Below are 16,847 nucleotides of genomic sequence, written 5' to 3'. Positions count from 1 at the left end.
GCAAATTCCGAGGCCCAAAACCGTCACCTCGGAGGTCGACGGGAGAGGTTTTGGCCGCTCGGGGCGCAAAAAGGAGTGCAACAGGGGGTCACCCATCCTAGAACCGTGTCTGATCATTGTGTGTTTATGAAGAAATTTTTAGATGATGATTTCATTATTCTCCTGCTATATGTTAATGACATATTTATTATTGGCCATAATGCTGGAAAAATTGAAAAGCTTGAAAGAGAGTTTTAAGTAAGTTTTTTGGCCGCTCGGGGCGCAAAAAGGAGTGCAACACGAGGACTTCCCAGGGGGTCACCCATCCTAGTACTACTCTCGCACAAGCACGCTTAACTTCGGAGTTCTGCTCGGATCCGATGCTTTAGTGCTGGTATGATCGCGCTCGTTTTGTCTGCGTCGTCGCTCGCCTTTGTACTCTCGAACGATCTCGGGATCGCCATTGTCAGATCTCTCCGATGCCCACGAGGCCGACCGCGTACCGGACACGGCAAGCGCGCGCCGAAATCGTCGGGACTTTCTCGAACGAACTCGGAATCGCCATTGCGGCCCCATTCCGGAAAGCTCTCTCCGAGCCCCACGAGACTGACTGCGTAGCTGTCACGGCAAATTCCGAGGCCCAAAACCATCGCCTCGGAGGTCGACGGGAGAGGTTTTGGCCGCTCGGGGCGCAAAAACGAGTGCAACAGGGGGTCACCCATCCAAGAACCATGTCTGATCATTGTATGTTTATGAAGAAATTTTTAGATAATGATTTCATTATTCTCCGCTATATGTTATTGACATATTTATTGTTGGCCATAATGCTGGAAAAATTGAAAAGCTTTAAAGAGAGTGCAACACGAGACCTTCCTAGGGGGTCACCCATCCAAGTACTACTCTCGCACAAGCACGCTTAACTTCGGAGTTCTGATGGGATCCGGTGCTTTAGTGCTGGTATGATCGCGCTCGTTTTGTGTGCGTCATCCCTCGCCTTTGTACTCTCGAACGATCTCGGGATCGCCATTGTCAGATCTCTCCGATGCCCACGAGGCCGACCGCGTACCGGACACGGCAAGCGCGCGCCGAAACCGTCGGGACTTTCTCGAACGAACTCGGAATCGCCATTGCGGCCCCATTCCGGAAAGCTCTCTCCGAGCCCCACGAGACTGACTGCGTAGCGGTCACGGCAAATTCCGAGGCCCAAAACCGTCACCTCGGAGGTCGACGGGAGAGGTTTTGGCCGCTCGGGGCGCAAAAAGGAGTGCAACAGGGGGTCACCCATCCTAGAACCGTGTCTGATCATTGTGTGTTTATGAAGAAATTTTTAGATGATGATTTCATTATTCTCCTGCTATATGTTAATGACATATTTATTATTGGCCATAATGCTGGAAAAATTGAAAAGCTTGAAAGAGAGTTTTAAGTAAGTTTTTTGGCCGCTCGGGGCGCAAAAAGGAGTGCAACACGAGGACTTCCCAGGGGGTCACCCATCCTAGTACTACTCTCGCACAAGCACGCTTAACTTCGGAGTTCTGCTCGGATCCGATGCTTTAGTGCTGGTATGATCGCGCTCGTTTTGTCTGCGTCGTCGCTCGCCTTTGTACTCTCGAACGATCTCGGGATCGCCATTGTCAGATCTCTCCGATGCCCACGAGGCCGACCGCGTACCGGACACGGCAAGCGCGCGCCGAAATCGTCGGGACTTTCTCGAACGAACTCGGAATCGCCATTGCGGCCCCATTCCGGAAAGCTCTCTCCGAGCCCCACGAGACTGACTGCGTAGCTGTCACGGCAAATTCCGAGGCCCAAAACCATCGCCTCGGAGGTCGACGGGAGAGGTTTTGGCCGCTCGGGGCGCAAAAACGAGTGCAACAGGGGGTCACCCATCCAAGAACCATGTCTGATCATTGTATGTTTATGAAGAAATTTTTAGATAATGATTTCATTATTCTCCGCTATATGTTATTGACATATTTATTGTTGGCCATAATGCTGGAAAAATTGAAAAGCTTGAAAGAGAGTGCAACACGAGACCTTCCTAGGGGGTCACCCATCCAAGTACTACTCTCGCACAAGCACGCTTAACTTCGGAGTTCTGATGGGATCCGGTGCTTTAGTGCTGGTATGATCGCGCTCGTTTTGTGTGCGTCATCCCTCGCCTTTGTACTCTCGAACGATCTCGGGATCGCCATTGTCAGATCTCTCCGATGCCCACGAGGCCGACCGCGTACCGGACACGGCAAGCGCGCGCCGAAACCGTCGGGACTTTCTCGAACGAACTCGGAATCGCCATTGCGGCCCCATTCCGGAAAGCTCTCTCCGAGCCCCACGAGACTGACTGCGTAGCAGTCACGGCAAATTCCGAGGCCCAAAACCGTCACCTCGGAGGTCGACGGGAGAGGTTTTGGCCGCTCGGGGCGCAAAAAGGAGTGCAACAGGGGGTCACCCATCCTAGAACCGTGTCTGATCATTGTGTGTTTATGAAGAAATTTTTAGATGATGATTTCATTATTCTCCTGCTATATGTTAATGACATATTTATTGTTGGTCATAATGCTGGAAAAATTGAAAAGCTTGAAAGAGAGTTTTAAGTAAGTTTTTTGGCCGCTCGGGGCGCAAAAAGGAGTGCAACACGAGGACTTCCCAGGGGGTCACCCATCCTAGTACTACTCTCGCACAAGCACGCTTAACTTCGGAGTTCTGCTCGGATCCGATGCTTTAGTGCTGGTATGATCGCGCTCGTTTTGTCTGCGTCGTCGCTCGCCTTTGTACTCTCGAACGATCTCGGGATCGCCATTGTCAGATCTCTCCGATGCCCACGAGGCCGACCGCGTACCGGACACGGCAAGCGCGCGCCGAAATCGTCGGGACTTTCTCGAACGAACTCGGAATCGCCATTGCGGCCCCATTCCGGAAAGCTCTCTCCGAGCCCCACGAGACTGACTGCGTAGCTGTCACGGCAAATTCCGAGGCCCAAAACCATCGCCTCGGAGGTCGACGGGAGAGGTTTTGGCCGCTCAGGGCGCAAAAACGAGTGCAACAGGGGGTCACCCATCCAAGAACCATGTCTGATCATTGTATGTTTATGAAGAAATTTTTAGATAATGATTTCATTATTCTCCGCTATATGTTATTGACATATTTATTGTTGGCCATAATGCTGGAAAAATTGAAAAGCTTGAAAGAGAGTGCAACACGAGACCTTCCTAGGGGGTCACCCATCCAAGTACTACTCTCGCACAAGCACGCTTAACTTCGGAGTTCTGATGGGATCCGGTGCTTTAGTGCTGGTATGATCGCGCTCGTTTTGTGTGCGTCATCCCTCGCCTTTGTACTCTCGAACGATCTCGGGATCGCCATTGTCAGATCTCTCCGATGCCCACGAGGCCGACCGCGTACCGGACACGGCAAGCGCGCGCCGAAACCGTCGGGACTTTCTCGAACGAACTCGGAATCGCCATTGCGGCCCCATTCCGGAAAGCTCTCTCCGAGCCCCACGAGACTGACTGCGTAGCGGTCACGGCAAATTCCGAGGCCCAAAACCGTCACCTCGGAGGTCGACGGGAGAGGTTTTGGCCGCTCGGGGCGCAAAAAGGAGTGCAACAGGGGGTCACCCATCCTAGAACCGTGTCTGATCATTGTGTGTTTATGAAGAAATTTTTAGATGATGATTTCATTATTCTCCTGCTATATGTTAATGACATATTTATTATTGGCCATAATGCTGGAAAAATTGAAAAGCTTGAAAGAGAGTTTTAAGTAAGTTTTTTGGCCGCTCGGGGCGCAAAAAGGAGTGCAACACGAGGACTTCCCAGGGGGTCACCCATCCTAGTACTACTCTCGCACAAGCACGCTTAACTTCGGAGTTCTGCTCGGATCCGATGCTTTAGTGCTGGTATGATCGCGCTCGTTTTGTCTGCGTCGTCGCTCGCCTTTGTACTCTCGAACGATCTCGGGATCGCCATTGTCAGATCTCTCCGATGCCCACGAGGCCGACCGCGTACCGGACACGGCAAGCGCGCGCCGAAATCGTCGGGACTTTCTCGAACGAACTCGGAATCGCCATTGCGGCCCCATTCCGGAAAGCTCTCTCCGAGCCCCACGAGACTGACTGCGTAGCTGTCACGGCAAATTCCGAGGCCCAAAACCATCGCCTCGGAGGTCGACGGGAGAGGTTTTGGCCGCTCGGGGCGCAAAAACGAGTGCAACAGGGGGTCACCCATCCAAGAACCATGTCTGATCATTGTATGTTTATGAAGAAATTTTTAGATAATGATTTCATTATTCTCCGCTATATGTTATTGACATATTTATTGTTGGCCATAATGCTGGAAAAATTGAAAAGCTTTAAAGAGAGTGCAACACGAGACCTTCCTAGGGGGTCACCCATCCAAGTACTACTCTCGCACAAGCACGCTTAACTTCGGAGTTCTGATGGGATCCGGTGCTTTAGTGCTGGTATGATCGCGCTCGTTTTGTGTGCGTCATCCCTCGCCTTTGTACTCTCGAACGATCTCGGGATCGCCATTGTCAGATCTCTCCGATGCCCACGAGGCCGACCGCGTACCGGACACGGCAAGCGCGCGCCGAAACCGTCGGGACTTTCTCGAACGAACTCGGAATCGCCATTGCGGCCCCATTCCGGAAAGCTCTCTCCGAGCCCCACGAGACTGACTGCGTAGCGGTCACGGCAAATTCCGAGGCCCAAAACCGTCACCTCGGAGGTCGACGGGAGAGGTTTTGGCCGCTCGGGGCGCAAAAAGGAGTGCAACAGGGGGTCACCCATCCTAGAACCGTGTCTGATCATTGTGTGTTTATGAAGAAATTTTTAGATGATGATTTCATTATTCTCCTGCTATATGTTAATGACATATTTATTATTGGCCATAATGCTGGAAAAATTGAAAAGCTTGAAAGAGAGTTTTAAGTAAGTTTTTTGGCCGCTCGGGGCGCAAAAAGGAGTGCAACACGAGGACTTCCCAGGGGGTCACCCATCCTAGTACTACTCTCGCACAAGCACGCTTAACTTCGGAGTTCTGCTCGGATCCGATGCTTTAGTGCTGGTATGATCGCGCTCGTTTTGTCTGCGTCGTCGCTCGCCTTTGTACTCTCGAACGATCTCGGGATCGCCATTGTCAGATCTCTCCGATGCCCACGAGGCCGACCGCGTACCGGACACGGCAAGCGCGCGCCGAAATCGTCGGGACTTTCTCGAACGAACTCGGAATCGCCATTGCGGCCCCATTCCGGAAAGCTCTCTCCGAGCCCCACGAGACTGACTGCGTAGCTGTCACGGCAAATTCCGAGGCCCAAAACCATCGCCTCGGAGGTCGACGGGAGAGGTTTTGGCCGCTCGGGGCGCAAAAACGAGTGCAACAGGGGGTCACCCATCCAAGAACCATGTCTGATCATTGTATGTTTATGAAGAAATTTTTAGATAATGATTTCATTATTCTCCGCTATATGTTATTGACATATTTATTGTTGGCCATAATGCTGGAAAAATTGAAAAGCTTGAAAGAGAGTGCAACACGAGACCTTCCTAGGGGGTCACCCATCCAAGTACTACTCTCGCACAAGCACGCTTAACTTCGGAGTTCTGATGGGATCCGGTGCTTTAGTGCTGGTATGATCGCGCTCGTTTTGTGTGCGTCATCCCTCGCCTTTGTACTCTCGAACGATCTCGGGATCGCCATTGTCAGATCTCTCCGATGCCCACGAGGCCGACCGCGTACCGGACACGGCAAGCGCGCGCCGAAACCGTCGGGACTTTCTCGAACGAACTCGGAATCGCCATTGCGGCCCCATTCCGGAAAGCTCTCTCCGAGCCCCACGAGACTGACTGCGTAGCAGTCACGGCAAATTCCGAGGCCCAAAACCGTCACCTCGGAGGTCGACGGGAGAGGTTTTGGCCGCTCGGGGCGCAAAAAGGAGTGCAACAGGGGGTCACCCATCCTAGAACCGTGTCTGATCATTGTGTGTTTATGAAGAAATTTTTAGATGATGATTTCATTATTCTCCTGCTATATGTTAATGACATATTTATTGTTGGTCATAATGCTGGAAAAATTGAAAAGCTTGAAAGAGAGTTTTAAGTAAGTTTTTTGGCCGCTCGGGGCGCAAAAAGGAGTGCAACACGAGGACTTCCCAGGGGGTCACCCATCCTAGTACTACTCTCGCACAAGCACGCTTAACTTCGGAGTTCTGCTCGGATCCGATGCTTTAGTGCTGGTATGATCGCGCTCGTTTTGTCTGCGTCGTCGCTCGCCTTTGTACTCTCGAACGATCTCGGGATCGCCGTTGTCAGATCTCTCCGATGCCCACGAGGCCGACCGCGTACCGGACACGGCAAGCGCGCGCCGAAATCGTCGGGACTTTCTCGAACGAACTCGGAATCGCCATTGCGGCCCCATTCCGGAAAGCTCTCTCCGAGCCCCACGAGACTGACTGCGTAGCTGTCACGGCAAATTCTGAGGCCCAAAACCATCGCCTCGGAGGTCGACGGGAGAGGTTTTGGCCGCTCGGGGCGCAAAAACGAGTGCAACAGGGGGTCACCCATCCAAGAACCATGTCTGATCATTGTATGTTTATGAAGAAATTTTTAGATAATGATTTCATTATTCTCCGCTATATGTTATTGACATATTTATTGTTGGCCATAATGCTGGAAAAATTGAAAAGCTTGAAAGAGAGTGCAACACGAGACCTTCCTAGGGGGTCACCCATCCAAGTACTACTCTCGCACAAGCACGCTTAACTTCGGAGTTCTGATGGGATCCGGTGCTTTAGTGCTGGTATGATCGCGCTCGTTTTGTGTGCGTCATCCCTCGCCTTTGTACTCTCGAACGATCTCGGGATCGCCATTGTCAGATCTCTCCGATGCCCACGAGGCCGACCGCGTACCGGACACGGCAAGCGCGCGCCGAAACCGTCGGGACTTTCTCGAACGAACTCGGAATCGCCATTGCGGCCCCATTCCGGAAAGCTCTCTCCGAGCCCCACGAGACTGACTGCGTAGCGGTCACGGCAAATTCCGAGGCCCAAAACCGTCACCTCGGAGGTCGACGGGAGAGGTTTTGGCCGCTCGGGGCGCAAAAAGGAGTGCAACAGGGGGTCACCCATCCTAGAACCGTGTCTGATCATTGTGTGTTTATGAAGAAATTTTTAGATGATGATTTCATTATTCTCCTGCTATATGTTAATGACATATTTATTGTTGGCCATAATGCTGGAAAAATTGAAAAGCTTGAAAGAGAGTTTTAAGTAAGTTTTTTGGCCGCTCGGGGCGCAAAAAGGAGTGCAACACGAGGACTTCCCAGGGGGTCACCCATCCTAGTACTACTCTCGCACAAGCACGCTTAACTTCGGAGTTCTGATCGGATCCGATGCTTTAGTGCTGGTATGATCGCGCTCGTTTTGTCTGCGTCGTCGCTCGCCTTTGTACTCTCGAACGATCTCGGGATCGCCATTGTCAGATCTCTCCGATGCCCACGAGGCCGACCGCGTACCGGACACGGCAAGCGCGCGCCGAAATCGTCGGGACTTTCTCGAACGAACTCGGAATCGCCATTGCGGCCCCATTCCGGAAAGCTCTCTCCGAGCCCCACGAGACTGACTGCGTAGCTGTCACGGCAAATTCCAAGGCCCAAAACCATCGCCTCGGAGGTCGACGGGAGAGGTTTTGGCCGCTCGGGGCGCAAAAACGAGTGCAACAGGGGGTCACCCATCCAAGAACCATGTCTGATCATTGTATGTTTATGAAGAAATTTTTAGATAATGATTTCATTATTCTCCTGCTATATGTTATTGACATATTTATTGTTGGCCATAATGCTGGAAAAATTGAAAAGCTTGAAAGAGAGTGCAACACGAGACCTTCCTAGGGGGTCACCCATCCAAGTACTACTCTCGCACAAGCACGCTTAACTTCGGAGTTCTGATGGGATCCGGTGCTTTAGTGCTGGTATGATCGCGCTCGTTTTGTGTGCGTCATCCCTCGCCTTTGTACTCTCGAACGATCTCGGGATCGCCATTGTCAGATCTCTCCGATGCCCACGAGGCCGACCGCGTACCGGACACGGCAAGCGCGCGCCGAAACCGTCGGGACTTTCTCGAACGAACTCGGAATCGCCATTGCGGCCCCATTCCGGAAAGCTCTCTCCGAGCCCCACGAGACTGACTGCGTAGCGGTCACGGCAAATTCCGAGGCCCAAAACCGTCACCTCGGAGGTCGACGGGAGAGGTTTTGGCCGCTCGGGGCGCAAAAAGGAGTGCAACAGGGGGTCACCCATCCTAGAACCGTGTCTGATCATTGTGTGTTTATGAAGAAATTTTTAGATGATGATTTCATTATTCTCCTGCTATATGTTAATGACATATTTATTGTTGGCTATAATGCTGGAAAAATTGAAAAGCTTGAAAGAGAGTTTTAAGTAAGTTTTTTGCCCCTCGGGGCGCAAAAAGGAGTGCAACACGAGGACTTCCCAGGGGGTCACCCATCCTAGTACTACTCTCGCACAAGCACGCTTAACTTCGGAGTTCTGATCGGATCCGATGCTTTAGTGCTGGTATGATCGCGCTCGTTTTGTTTGCGTCGTCGCTCGCCTTTGTACTCTCGAACGATCTCGGGATCGCCATTGTCAGATCTCTCCGATGCCCACGAGGCCGACCGCGTACCGGACACGGCAAGCGCGCGCCGAAATCGTCGGGACTTTCTCGAACGAACTCGGAATCGCCATTGCGGCCCCATTCCGGAAAGCTCTCTCCGAGCCCCACGAGACTGACTGCGTAGCTGTCACGGCAAATTCCGAGGCCCAAAACCATCGCCTCGGAGGTCGACGGGAGAGGTTTTGGCCGCTCGGGGCGCAAAAACGAGTGCAACAGGGGGTCACCCATCCAAGAACCATGTCTGATCATTGTATGTTTATGAAGAAATTTTTAGATAATGATTTCATTATTCTCCTGCTATATGTTATTGAAATATTTATTGTTGGCCATAATGCTGGAAAAATTGAAAAGCTTGAAAGAGAGTGCAACACGAGACCTTCCTAGGGGGTCACCCATCCAAGTACTACTCTCGCACAAGCACGCTTAACTTCGGAGTTCTGATGGGATCCGGTGCTTTAGTGCTGGTATGATCGCGCTCGTTTTGTGTGCGTCATCCCTCGCCTTTGTACTCTCGAACGATCTCGGGATCGCCATTGTCAGATCTCTCCGATGCCCACGAGGCCGACCGCGTACCGGACACGGCAAGCGCGCGCCGAAACCGTCGGGACTTTCTCGAACGAACTCGGAATCGCCATTGCGGCCCCATTCCGGAAAGCTCTCTCCGAGCCCCACGAGACTGACTGCGTAGCGGTCACGGCAAATTCCGAGGCCCAAAACCGTCACCTCGGAGGTCGACGGGAGAGGTTTTGGCCGCTCGGGGCGCAAAAAGGAGTGCAACAGGGGGTCACCCATCCTAGAACCGTGTCTGATCATTGTGTGTTTATGAAGAAATTTTTAGATGATGATTTCATTATTCTCCTGCTATATGTTAATGACATATTTATTGTTGGCCATAATGCTGGAAAAATTGAAAAGCTTGAAAGAGAGTTTTAAGTAAGTTTTTTGGCCGCTCGGGGCGCAAAAAGTAGTGCAACACGAGGACTTCCCAGGGGGTCACCCATCCTAGTACTACTCTCGCACAAGCACGCTTAACTTCGGAGTTCTGATCGGATCCGATGCTTTAGTGCTGGTATGATCGCGCTCGTTTTGTTTGCGTCGTCGCTCGCCTTTGTACTCTCGAACGATCTCGGGATCGCCATTGTCAGATCTCTCCGATGCCCACGAGGCCGACCGCGTACCGGACACGGCAAGCGCGCGCCGAAATCGTCGGGACTTTCTCGAACGAACTCGGAATCGCCATTGCGGCCCCATTCCGGAAAGCTCTCTCCGAGCCCCACGAGACTGACTGCGTAGCTGTCACGGCAAATTCCGAGGCCCAAAACCATCGCCTCGGAGGTCGACGGGAGAGGTTTTGGCCGCTCGGGGCGCAAAAACGAGTGCAACAGGGGGTCACCCATCCAAGAACCATGTCTGATCATTGTATGTTTATGAAGAAATTTTTAGATAATGATTTCATTATTCTCCGCTATATGTTATTGACATATTTATTGTTGGCCATAATGCTGGAAAAATTGAAAAGCTTGAAAGAGAGTGCAACACGAGACCTTCCTAGGGGGTCACCCATCCAAGTACTACTCTCGCACAAGCACGCTTAACTTCGGAGTTCTGATGGGATCCGGTGCTTTAGTGCTGGTATGATCGCGCTCGTTTTGTGTGCGTCATCCCTCGCCTTTGTACTCTCGAACGATCTCGGGATCGCCATTGTCAGATCTCTCCGATGCCCACGAGGCCGACCGCGTACCGGACACGGCAAGCGCGCGCCGAAACCGTCGGGACTTTCTCGAACGAACTCGGAATCGCCATTGCGGCCCCATTCCGGAAAGCTCTCTCCGAGCCCCACGAGACTGACTGCGTAGCGGTCACGGCAAATTCCGAGGCCCAAAACCGTCACCTCGGAGGTCGACGGGAGAGGTTTTGGCCGCTCGGGGCGCAAAAAGGAGTGCAACAGGGGGTCACCCATCCTAGAACCGTGTCTGATCATTGTGTGTTTATGAAGAAATTTTTAGATGATGATTTCATTATTCTCCTGCTATATGTTAATGACATATTTATTGTTGGCCATAATGCTGGAAAAATTGAAAAGCTTGAAAGAGAGTTTTAAGTAAGTTTTTTGGCCGCTCGGGGCGCAAAAAGGAGTGCAACACGAGGACTTCCCAGGGGGTCACCCATCCTAGTACTACTCTCGCACAAGCACGCTTAACTTCGGAGTTCTGCTCGGATCCGATGCTTTAGTGCTGGTATGATCGCGCTCGTTTTGTTTGCGTCGTCGCTCGCCTTTGTACTCTCGAACGATCTCGGGATCGCCATTGTCAGATCTCTCCGATGCCCACGAGGCCGACCGCGTACCGGACACGGCAAGCGCGCGCCGAAATCGTCGGGACTTTCTCGAACGAACTCGGAATCGCCATTGCGGCCCCATTCCGGAAAGCTCTCTCCGAGCCCCACGAGACTGACTGCGTAGCTGTCACGGCAAATTCCGAGGCCCAAAACCATCGCCTCGGAGGTCGACGGGAGAGGTTTTGGCCGCTCGGGGCGCAAAAACGAGTGCATCAGGGGGTCACCCATCCAAGAACCATGTCTGATCATTGTATGTTTATGAAGAAATTTTTAGATAATGATTTCATTATTCTCCGCTATATGTTATTGACATATTTATTATTGGCCATAATGCTGGAAAAATTGAAAAGCTTGAAAGAGAGTGCAACACGAGACCTTCCTAGGGGGTCACCCATCCAAGTACTACTCTCGCACAAGCACGCTTAACTTCGGAGTTCTGATGGGATCCGGTGCTTTAGTGCTGGTATGATCGCGCTCGTTTTGTGTGCGTCATCCCTCGCCTTTGTACTCTCGAACGATCTCGGGATCGCCATTGTCAGATCTCTCCGATGCCCACGAGGCCGACCGCGTACCGGACACGGCAAGCGCGCGCCGAAACCGTCGGGACTTTCTCGAACGAACTCGGAATCGCCATTGCGGCCCCATTCCGGAAAGCTCTCTCCGAGCCCCACGAGACTGACTGCGTAGCGGTCACGGCAAATTCCGAGGCCCAAAACCGTCACCTCGGAGGTCGACGGGAGAGGTTTTGGCCGCTCGGGGCGCAAAAAGGAGTGCAACAGGGGGTCACCCATCCTAGAACCGTGTCTGATCATTGTGTGTTTATGAAGAAATTTTTAGATGATGATTTCATTATTCTCCTGCTATATGTTAATGACATATTTATTGTTGGCCATAATGCTGGAAAAATTGAAAAGCTTGAAAGAGAGTTTTAAGTAAGTTTTTTGGCCGCTCGGGGCGCAAAAAGGAGTGCAACACGAGGACTTCCCAGGGGGTCACCCATCCTAGTACTACTCTCGCACAAGCACGCTTAACTTCGGAGTTCTGATCGGATCCGATGCTTTAGTGCTGGTATGATCGCGCTAGTTTTGTCTACGTCGTCGCTCGCCTTTGTACTCTCGAACGATCTCGGGATCGCCATTGTCAGATCTCTCCGATGCCCACGAGGCCGACCGCGTACCGGACACGGCAAGCGCGCGCCGAAATCGTCGGGACTTTCTCGAACGAACTCGGAATCGCCATTGCGGCCCCATTCCGGAAAGCTCTCTCCGAGCCCCACGAGACTGACTGCGTAGCTGTCACGGCAAATTCCGAGGCCCAAAACCATCGCCTCGGAGGTCGACGGGAGAGGTTTTGGCCGCTCGGGGCGCAAAAAGGATTGCAACAGGGGGTCACCCATCCTAGAACCGTGTTTGATCATTGTGTGTTTATGAAGAAATTTTTAGATGATGATTTCATTATTCTCCTGCTATATGTTAATGACATATTTATTATTGGCCATAATGCTGGAAAAATTGAAAAGCTTGAAAGAGAGTTTTAAGTAAGTCTTTTGTCCGCTCGGGGCGCAAAAAGGAGTGCAACACGAGGACTTCCCAGGGGGTCACCCATCCTAGTACTACTCTCGCCCAAGCACGCTTAACTTCGGAGTTCTAATGGGATCCGGTTCTTTAGTGCTGGTATGATCGCACTAGTTTTGTGTGCGTCGTCCCTCGCCTTTGTACTCTCGAACAATCTCGGGATCGCCATTGTCGGATCTCTCCGATGCCCACGAGGCCGACCGCGTACCGGACACGGCAAGCGCGCGTCGAAACCATCGGGACTTTCTCGAACGAACTCGGAATCGCCATTGCGGCCCCATTCCGGAAAGCTCTCTCCGAGCCCCACGAGACTGACTACGTAGCGGTCACGGCAAATTCCGAGGCCCAAAACCATCGCCTCGGAGGTCGACGGGAGAGGTTTTGGCCGCTCGGGGCGCAAAAAGGAGTGCAACAGGGGGTCACCCATCCTAGAACCGTGTTTGATCATTGTGTGTTTATGAAGAAATTTTTAGATGATGATTTCATTATTCTCCTGCTATATGTTAATGACATATTTATTGTTGGCCATAATGCTGGAAAAATTGAAAAGCTTGAAAGAGAGTTTTAAGTAAGTCTTTTGGCCGCTCGGGGCGCAAAAAGGAGTGCAACACGAGGACTTCCCAGGGGGTAACCCATCCTAGTACTACTCTCGCCCAAGCACGCTTAACTTCAGAGTTCTGATGGGATCCGGTGCTTTAGTGCTGGTATGATCGCGCTAGTTTTGTGTGCGTCGTCCCTCGCCTTTGTACTCTTGAACAATCTCAGGATCGCCATTGTCGGATCTCTCCGATGCCCACGAGGCCGACCGCGTACCGGACACGGCAAGCGCGCGTCGAAACCGTCGGGACTTTCTCGAACGAACTCGGAATCGCCATTGTGGCCCCATTCCGGAAAGCTCTCTCGGAGCCCCACGAGACTGACTGCGTAGCCGTCACGGCAAATTCCGAGGCCCAAAACCATCGCCTCAGAGGTCGACGGGAGAGGTTTTGGCCGCTCGGGGCGCAAAAACGAGTGCAACAGGGGGTCACCCATCCAAGAACCATGTCTGATCATTGTATGTTTATGAAGAAATTTTTTGATAATGATTTCATTATTCTCCTGCTATATGTTAATGACATATTTATTGTTGGCCATAATGCTGAAAAAATTGATAAGCTTGAAAGAGAGTGCAACACGAGGCCTTCCTAGGGGGTCACCCATCCTAGTACTACTCTCGCCCAAGCACGCTTAACTTCGGAGTTCTGATGGGATCCAGTGCTTTAGTGCTGGTATGATCTCATTCATTTTATGTTCGTCGTCCCTCGCCTTTGTACTCTCGAACGATCTCAGAATCGCCATTGTCGGATCTCTCCGATGCCCACGAGGCCGACCGCGTACCGGACACGTCAAGCGCGTGCCGAAACCATCGGGACTTTCTCGAACGAACTCGGAATCATTATTGCGGCTTAATTCCGGAAAGCTCTCTCCGAGCCCCACGAGACTGACTGCGTAGCAGTCACGACAAATTCCGAAGCCCAAAACCATCGCCTCGGAGGTCTACGGGAGAGGTTTTGGCCGCTAGGGGCGCAAAAACGAGTGCAACAGGGGGTCACCCATCCAAGAACCATGTCTGATAATTGTATGTTTATGAAGAAATTTTTAGATGATGATTTCATTATTCTCCTGCTATATGTTAATGACATATTTATTGTTGGCCATAATGCTGGAAAAATTGAAAAGCTTAAAAGAGAGTGCAACACAAGGCCTTCCTAGGGGGTCACCCATCCTAGTACTACTCTCGTACAAGCACTCTTAACTTCGGAGTTCTGATGGGATCCAGTGCTTTAGTGCTGGTATGATATCATTCATTTTATGTGCATCGTCCCTCGCCTTTGTACTCTCTGTTGAATCTTGGATTTTGATGATATAATCAATTGGTGGGTTAATTGATCTAATCCATATTATTGAGTTAAGTGCGCAGGATTAACTACGATAACCAGAAAACATAAAGCAAGGATACCGGAGTCGAGCTCGATGGACGTTTAAGAGACCGAAGAATCATCGGAGATGCTGCCGGAACCATCCGAGAAGAAATCGGGAACGTGTCGGAAGTTCGCCGAAGAAATCGTCGGAGGCTCGCGGAGATCACCGAGAAGGCTCGGCTACTCGTTAAAAGTCATCACAAAGATTGGGAGCTTGCAGGGAGTCCGTCGGAAGAAGTTCGTCGGAAAGCTCGCCGGAACAAGACTCGACGTTCGCGGTTGAAAATTTGCTTAGGATGTGTTTTGGTTATGTAGTCCACTTGTAATTAGGATTAGGATTAAGAGATAATCCTATATCCTGGTTAGGGGCCAACTGGGCCCAAAGTCAGAGTTGGTTTAGGCTAAAAATTAAGCTAAACCAGCGAACTAGAGAGCCAAGATTGAAGCCCAACTAGTGGCTGAAAACACTGTAGTTGGGCTGAAAACACTGTAGGCGGTGGCACCGCCTAGTTGGGCGGTGACACCTCCTTGGCTGGGCGGTTGCACCGTCCAGTACCCGAGTGCTGGGCGGTGGCACCGCCTGGCTGGGCGGTGGAACCTCCAGCACCGGGAACCCTAAAAGAATTCAAATTTTGAAACCCAAAATTTGAATCCTCTTGAGGCCTATAAATACCCCTCAAATCTCAACTGAGGTTACAACTTTTGAGAAGCATTTTGATTGAGAGAAAAGTCTTAGAAAGTCTTAGCAAGTCTTGTTTTCAATTTGCTAGAGAGTTCTCCTCCTTCTTTCTTATTGAAAATTTGTAAGAGGTTGAGCTGCTTGTAAAAGGTTGTAAGAGGGGTGTTTACCCTTCCATTTCAAGAGACTTGCTAGTGGAAGGTGGGAGGCTCATCGAAGAGGGGTCTCGCAAGTGGAGTAGGTCATTTGACCGAACCACTCTAAAAATCGGCGTAATCTCTGGTTTGCTCTTTATTATTGTCATTTACATTACTGCAAATCTTCTTACTGCTTTAGTTCCTTATTACTCTTGTTGCGCAACTTCAAGAATACGCCTTCAAGTTAAATTTCTCAAGTTTCGTTCTTAACGTACGAAATATTTTGATTAAAATCGAAGTTTTTATCCGCTGCACTAATTCACCCCCCCCCTCTTAGTGCCGCTCCGATCCTAACAAGTGGTATCAGAGCGAGGTTATCTCTCATATTTGGTTTAATACCCAAGAGAGATGGCTTATTCCGGCATGCAAGAGGGCCATTCTATTGCACGACCACCTTTGTTTAATGGGTCGGATTACACATATTGGAAGACTCGCATGAGAATCTTCCTCATTTCTATGGACTTTGAGCTTTGGTCTATTGTCGAGAATGGATTTCAAAAATCTTCTCTTCCGATGAGCGAATGGAATGAATCGGAGAAGAAGGTTTTTGCTTTAAATGCAAAGGCTATGAATGCCTTGTTTTGTGCACTAGACAAAAACGAATTTAATCGTGTTTCAATGTGTGATTCGGCTTTTGATATTTGGAGAACTCTTGAGGTCACTCATGAAGGCACTAGCCGAGTGAAAGAGTCCAAAATCAACATCCTTGTGCACTCTTACGAACTTTTCCGAATGAAACCAAGTGAGTCCATCGGAGACATGTACACCCAGTTTACGGATGTCATCAATGGACTCAAAGCTCTTGGTAAAGATTTTACTAACTTTGAACTAGTAACTAAAATCTTAAGATCCCTCCCTAAAAGTTGGGATCCAAAAGTTACGGCCATTCAAGAGGCCAAAGACCTTAAAGCATTCCCTCTTGAAGAACTCATTGGGTCTCTAATGACCTACGAAATGACATGTCAAGCTCATGACGAGCTCGAGAACCCCCTTCCAAAGAACAGGAAGGATATGGCACTCAAATCACAAGAAGACCACTTGAAAGGAACATCAAGTGATGAGGACAGTGACAATGACATTGCACTTTTGACTCAAAAGTTTAAAAAATATTTAAGAAAGAACAGATTTAAAAATAATACAAAAAATAAATTTGAACAAAAGAAAGACCAAGTGATTTGCTATGAATGCAAAAAACCGGGACACTACAAGAACGATTGTCCTCAAGCCAAAAAGAGGACATCAAAGAAGAAGGCGTTCAAGGCAACGTGGGATGATTCAAGTGCATCCGAAGAAGAGGAGTCCAACACCGAGCAAGTTGCTCATTACGCGCTAATGGCGTTAGGAGAAGAGGTATGTGATTTATTTAATGAAGATTTATCTTTTGAAGAACTGTCTATCGCTTTTCATGAATTATTTGATGAATGTAGAACTGTTAGCAAGAAGTTAAGTA

The 16,847-nt window shown here is 50.4% G+C and overlaps 25 non-coding genes across 25 annotated transcripts; all 25 read right to left on the bottom strand.

Moving 5' to 3' along the window:
* Positions 1 to 268: 268 nt before the first annotated feature.
* LOC135621172 (5S ribosomal RNA) lies at positions 269 to 387 on the bottom strand. Its single transcript, XR_010490397.1, has one exon. It is a non-coding gene; the product is annotated as a 5S ribosomal RNA (ribosomal RNA).
* A 444-nt stretch (positions 388 to 831) lies between these two features.
* On the bottom strand, positions 832 to 950 carry LOC135620916 (5S ribosomal RNA). The gene has a single exon (XR_010490145.1). It is a non-coding gene; the product is annotated as a 5S ribosomal RNA (ribosomal RNA).
* A 486-nt stretch (positions 951 to 1,436) lies between these two features.
* Positions 1,437 to 1,555, bottom strand: LOC135621171 (5S ribosomal RNA). The gene has a single exon (XR_010490396.1). It is a non-coding gene; the product is annotated as a 5S ribosomal RNA (ribosomal RNA).
* A 444-nt stretch (positions 1,556 to 1,999) lies between these two features.
* LOC135620915 (5S ribosomal RNA) lies at positions 2,000 to 2,118 on the bottom strand. The gene has a single exon (XR_010490144.1). It is a non-coding gene; the product is annotated as a 5S ribosomal RNA (ribosomal RNA).
* Positions 2,119 to 2,604: 486 nt separating this feature from the next.
* LOC135621170 (5S ribosomal RNA) lies at positions 2,605 to 2,723 on the bottom strand. Its single transcript, XR_010490395.1, has one exon. It is a non-coding gene; the product is annotated as a 5S ribosomal RNA (ribosomal RNA).
* A 444-nt stretch (positions 2,724 to 3,167) lies between these two features.
* On the bottom strand, positions 3,168 to 3,286 carry LOC135620913 (5S ribosomal RNA). Its single transcript, XR_010490142.1, has one exon. It is a non-coding gene; the product is annotated as a 5S ribosomal RNA (ribosomal RNA).
* Positions 3,287 to 3,772: 486 nt separating this feature from the next.
* On the bottom strand, positions 3,773 to 3,891 carry LOC135621169 (5S ribosomal RNA). Its single transcript, XR_010490394.1, has one exon. It is a non-coding gene; the product is annotated as a 5S ribosomal RNA (ribosomal RNA).
* Positions 3,892 to 4,335: 444 nt separating this feature from the next.
* LOC135620912 (5S ribosomal RNA) lies at positions 4,336 to 4,454 on the bottom strand. Its single transcript, XR_010490141.1, has one exon. It is a non-coding gene; the product is annotated as a 5S ribosomal RNA (ribosomal RNA).
* A 486-nt stretch (positions 4,455 to 4,940) lies between these two features.
* On the bottom strand, positions 4,941 to 5,059 carry LOC135621167 (5S ribosomal RNA). The gene has a single exon (XR_010490393.1). It is a non-coding gene; the product is annotated as a 5S ribosomal RNA (ribosomal RNA).
* Positions 5,060 to 5,503: 444 nt separating this feature from the next.
* Positions 5,504 to 5,622, bottom strand: LOC135620911 (5S ribosomal RNA). Its single transcript, XR_010490140.1, has one exon. It is a non-coding gene; the product is annotated as a 5S ribosomal RNA (ribosomal RNA).
* Positions 5,623 to 6,108: 486 nt separating this feature from the next.
* Positions 6,109 to 6,227, bottom strand: LOC135621166 (5S ribosomal RNA). Its single transcript, XR_010490392.1, has one exon. It is a non-coding gene; the product is annotated as a 5S ribosomal RNA (ribosomal RNA).
* A 444-nt stretch (positions 6,228 to 6,671) lies between these two features.
* On the bottom strand, positions 6,672 to 6,790 carry LOC135620910 (5S ribosomal RNA). Its single transcript, XR_010490139.1, has one exon. It is a non-coding gene; the product is annotated as a 5S ribosomal RNA (ribosomal RNA).
* Positions 6,791 to 7,276: 486 nt separating this feature from the next.
* Positions 7,277 to 7,395, bottom strand: LOC135621037 (5S ribosomal RNA). Its single transcript, XR_010490263.1, has one exon. It is a non-coding gene; the product is annotated as a 5S ribosomal RNA (ribosomal RNA).
* Positions 7,396 to 7,840: 445 nt separating this feature from the next.
* On the bottom strand, positions 7,841 to 7,959 carry LOC135620909 (5S ribosomal RNA). The gene has a single exon (XR_010490138.1). It is a non-coding gene; the product is annotated as a 5S ribosomal RNA (ribosomal RNA).
* A 485-nt stretch (positions 7,960 to 8,444) lies between these two features.
* On the bottom strand, positions 8,445 to 8,563 carry LOC135621036 (5S ribosomal RNA). The gene has a single exon (XR_010490262.1). It is a non-coding gene; the product is annotated as a 5S ribosomal RNA (ribosomal RNA).
* Positions 8,564 to 9,008: 445 nt separating this feature from the next.
* LOC135620908 (5S ribosomal RNA) lies at positions 9,009 to 9,127 on the bottom strand. Its single transcript, XR_010490137.1, has one exon. It is a non-coding gene; the product is annotated as a 5S ribosomal RNA (ribosomal RNA).
* A 486-nt stretch (positions 9,128 to 9,613) lies between these two features.
* LOC135621141 (5S ribosomal RNA) lies at positions 9,614 to 9,732 on the bottom strand. Its single transcript, XR_010490367.1, has one exon. It is a non-coding gene; the product is annotated as a 5S ribosomal RNA (ribosomal RNA).
* Positions 9,733 to 10,176: 444 nt separating this feature from the next.
* Positions 10,177 to 10,295, bottom strand: LOC135620907 (5S ribosomal RNA). Its single transcript, XR_010490136.1, has one exon. It is a non-coding gene; the product is annotated as a 5S ribosomal RNA (ribosomal RNA).
* Positions 10,296 to 10,781: 486 nt separating this feature from the next.
* On the bottom strand, positions 10,782 to 10,900 carry LOC135621165 (5S ribosomal RNA). The gene has a single exon (XR_010490391.1). It is a non-coding gene; the product is annotated as a 5S ribosomal RNA (ribosomal RNA).
* Positions 10,901 to 11,344: 444 nt separating this feature from the next.
* On the bottom strand, positions 11,345 to 11,463 carry LOC135620906 (5S ribosomal RNA). Its single transcript, XR_010490135.1, has one exon. It is a non-coding gene; the product is annotated as a 5S ribosomal RNA (ribosomal RNA).
* A 486-nt stretch (positions 11,464 to 11,949) lies between these two features.
* LOC135621126 (5S ribosomal RNA) lies at positions 11,950 to 12,068 on the bottom strand. Its single transcript, XR_010490352.1, has one exon. It is a non-coding gene; the product is annotated as a 5S ribosomal RNA (ribosomal RNA).
* Positions 12,069 to 12,554: 486 nt separating this feature from the next.
* LOC135620679 (5S ribosomal RNA) lies at positions 12,555 to 12,673 on the bottom strand. Its single transcript, XR_010489918.1, has one exon. It is a non-coding gene; the product is annotated as a 5S ribosomal RNA (ribosomal RNA).
* Positions 12,674 to 13,159: 486 nt separating this feature from the next.
* Positions 13,160 to 13,278, bottom strand: LOC135620814 (5S ribosomal RNA). The gene has a single exon (XR_010490046.1). It is a non-coding gene; the product is annotated as a 5S ribosomal RNA (ribosomal RNA).
* A 445-nt stretch (positions 13,279 to 13,723) lies between these two features.
* Positions 13,724 to 13,842, bottom strand: LOC135620957 (5S ribosomal RNA). Its single transcript, XR_010490185.1, has one exon. It is a non-coding gene; the product is annotated as a 5S ribosomal RNA (ribosomal RNA).
* Positions 13,843 to 14,287: 445 nt separating this feature from the next.
* Positions 14,288 to 14,406, bottom strand: LOC135621244 (5S ribosomal RNA). The gene has a single exon (XR_010490468.1). It is a non-coding gene; the product is annotated as a 5S ribosomal RNA (ribosomal RNA).
* Between the last annotated feature and the right edge of the window lie 2,441 nt (positions 14,407 to 16,847).

Source organism: Musa acuminata, chromosome BXJ2-8, assembly GCF_036884655.1.
Source record: "Musa acuminata AAA Group cultivar baxijiao chromosome BXJ2-8, Cavendish_Baxijiao_AAA, whole genome shotgun sequence".
NCBI lineage: Eukaryota > Viridiplantae > Streptophyta > Magnoliopsida > Zingiberales > Musaceae > Musa > Musa acuminata.
The sequence above is the reverse complement of the archived record's forward strand: the minus strand, read 5'-3'. Positions and strand labels throughout refer to the sequence as shown.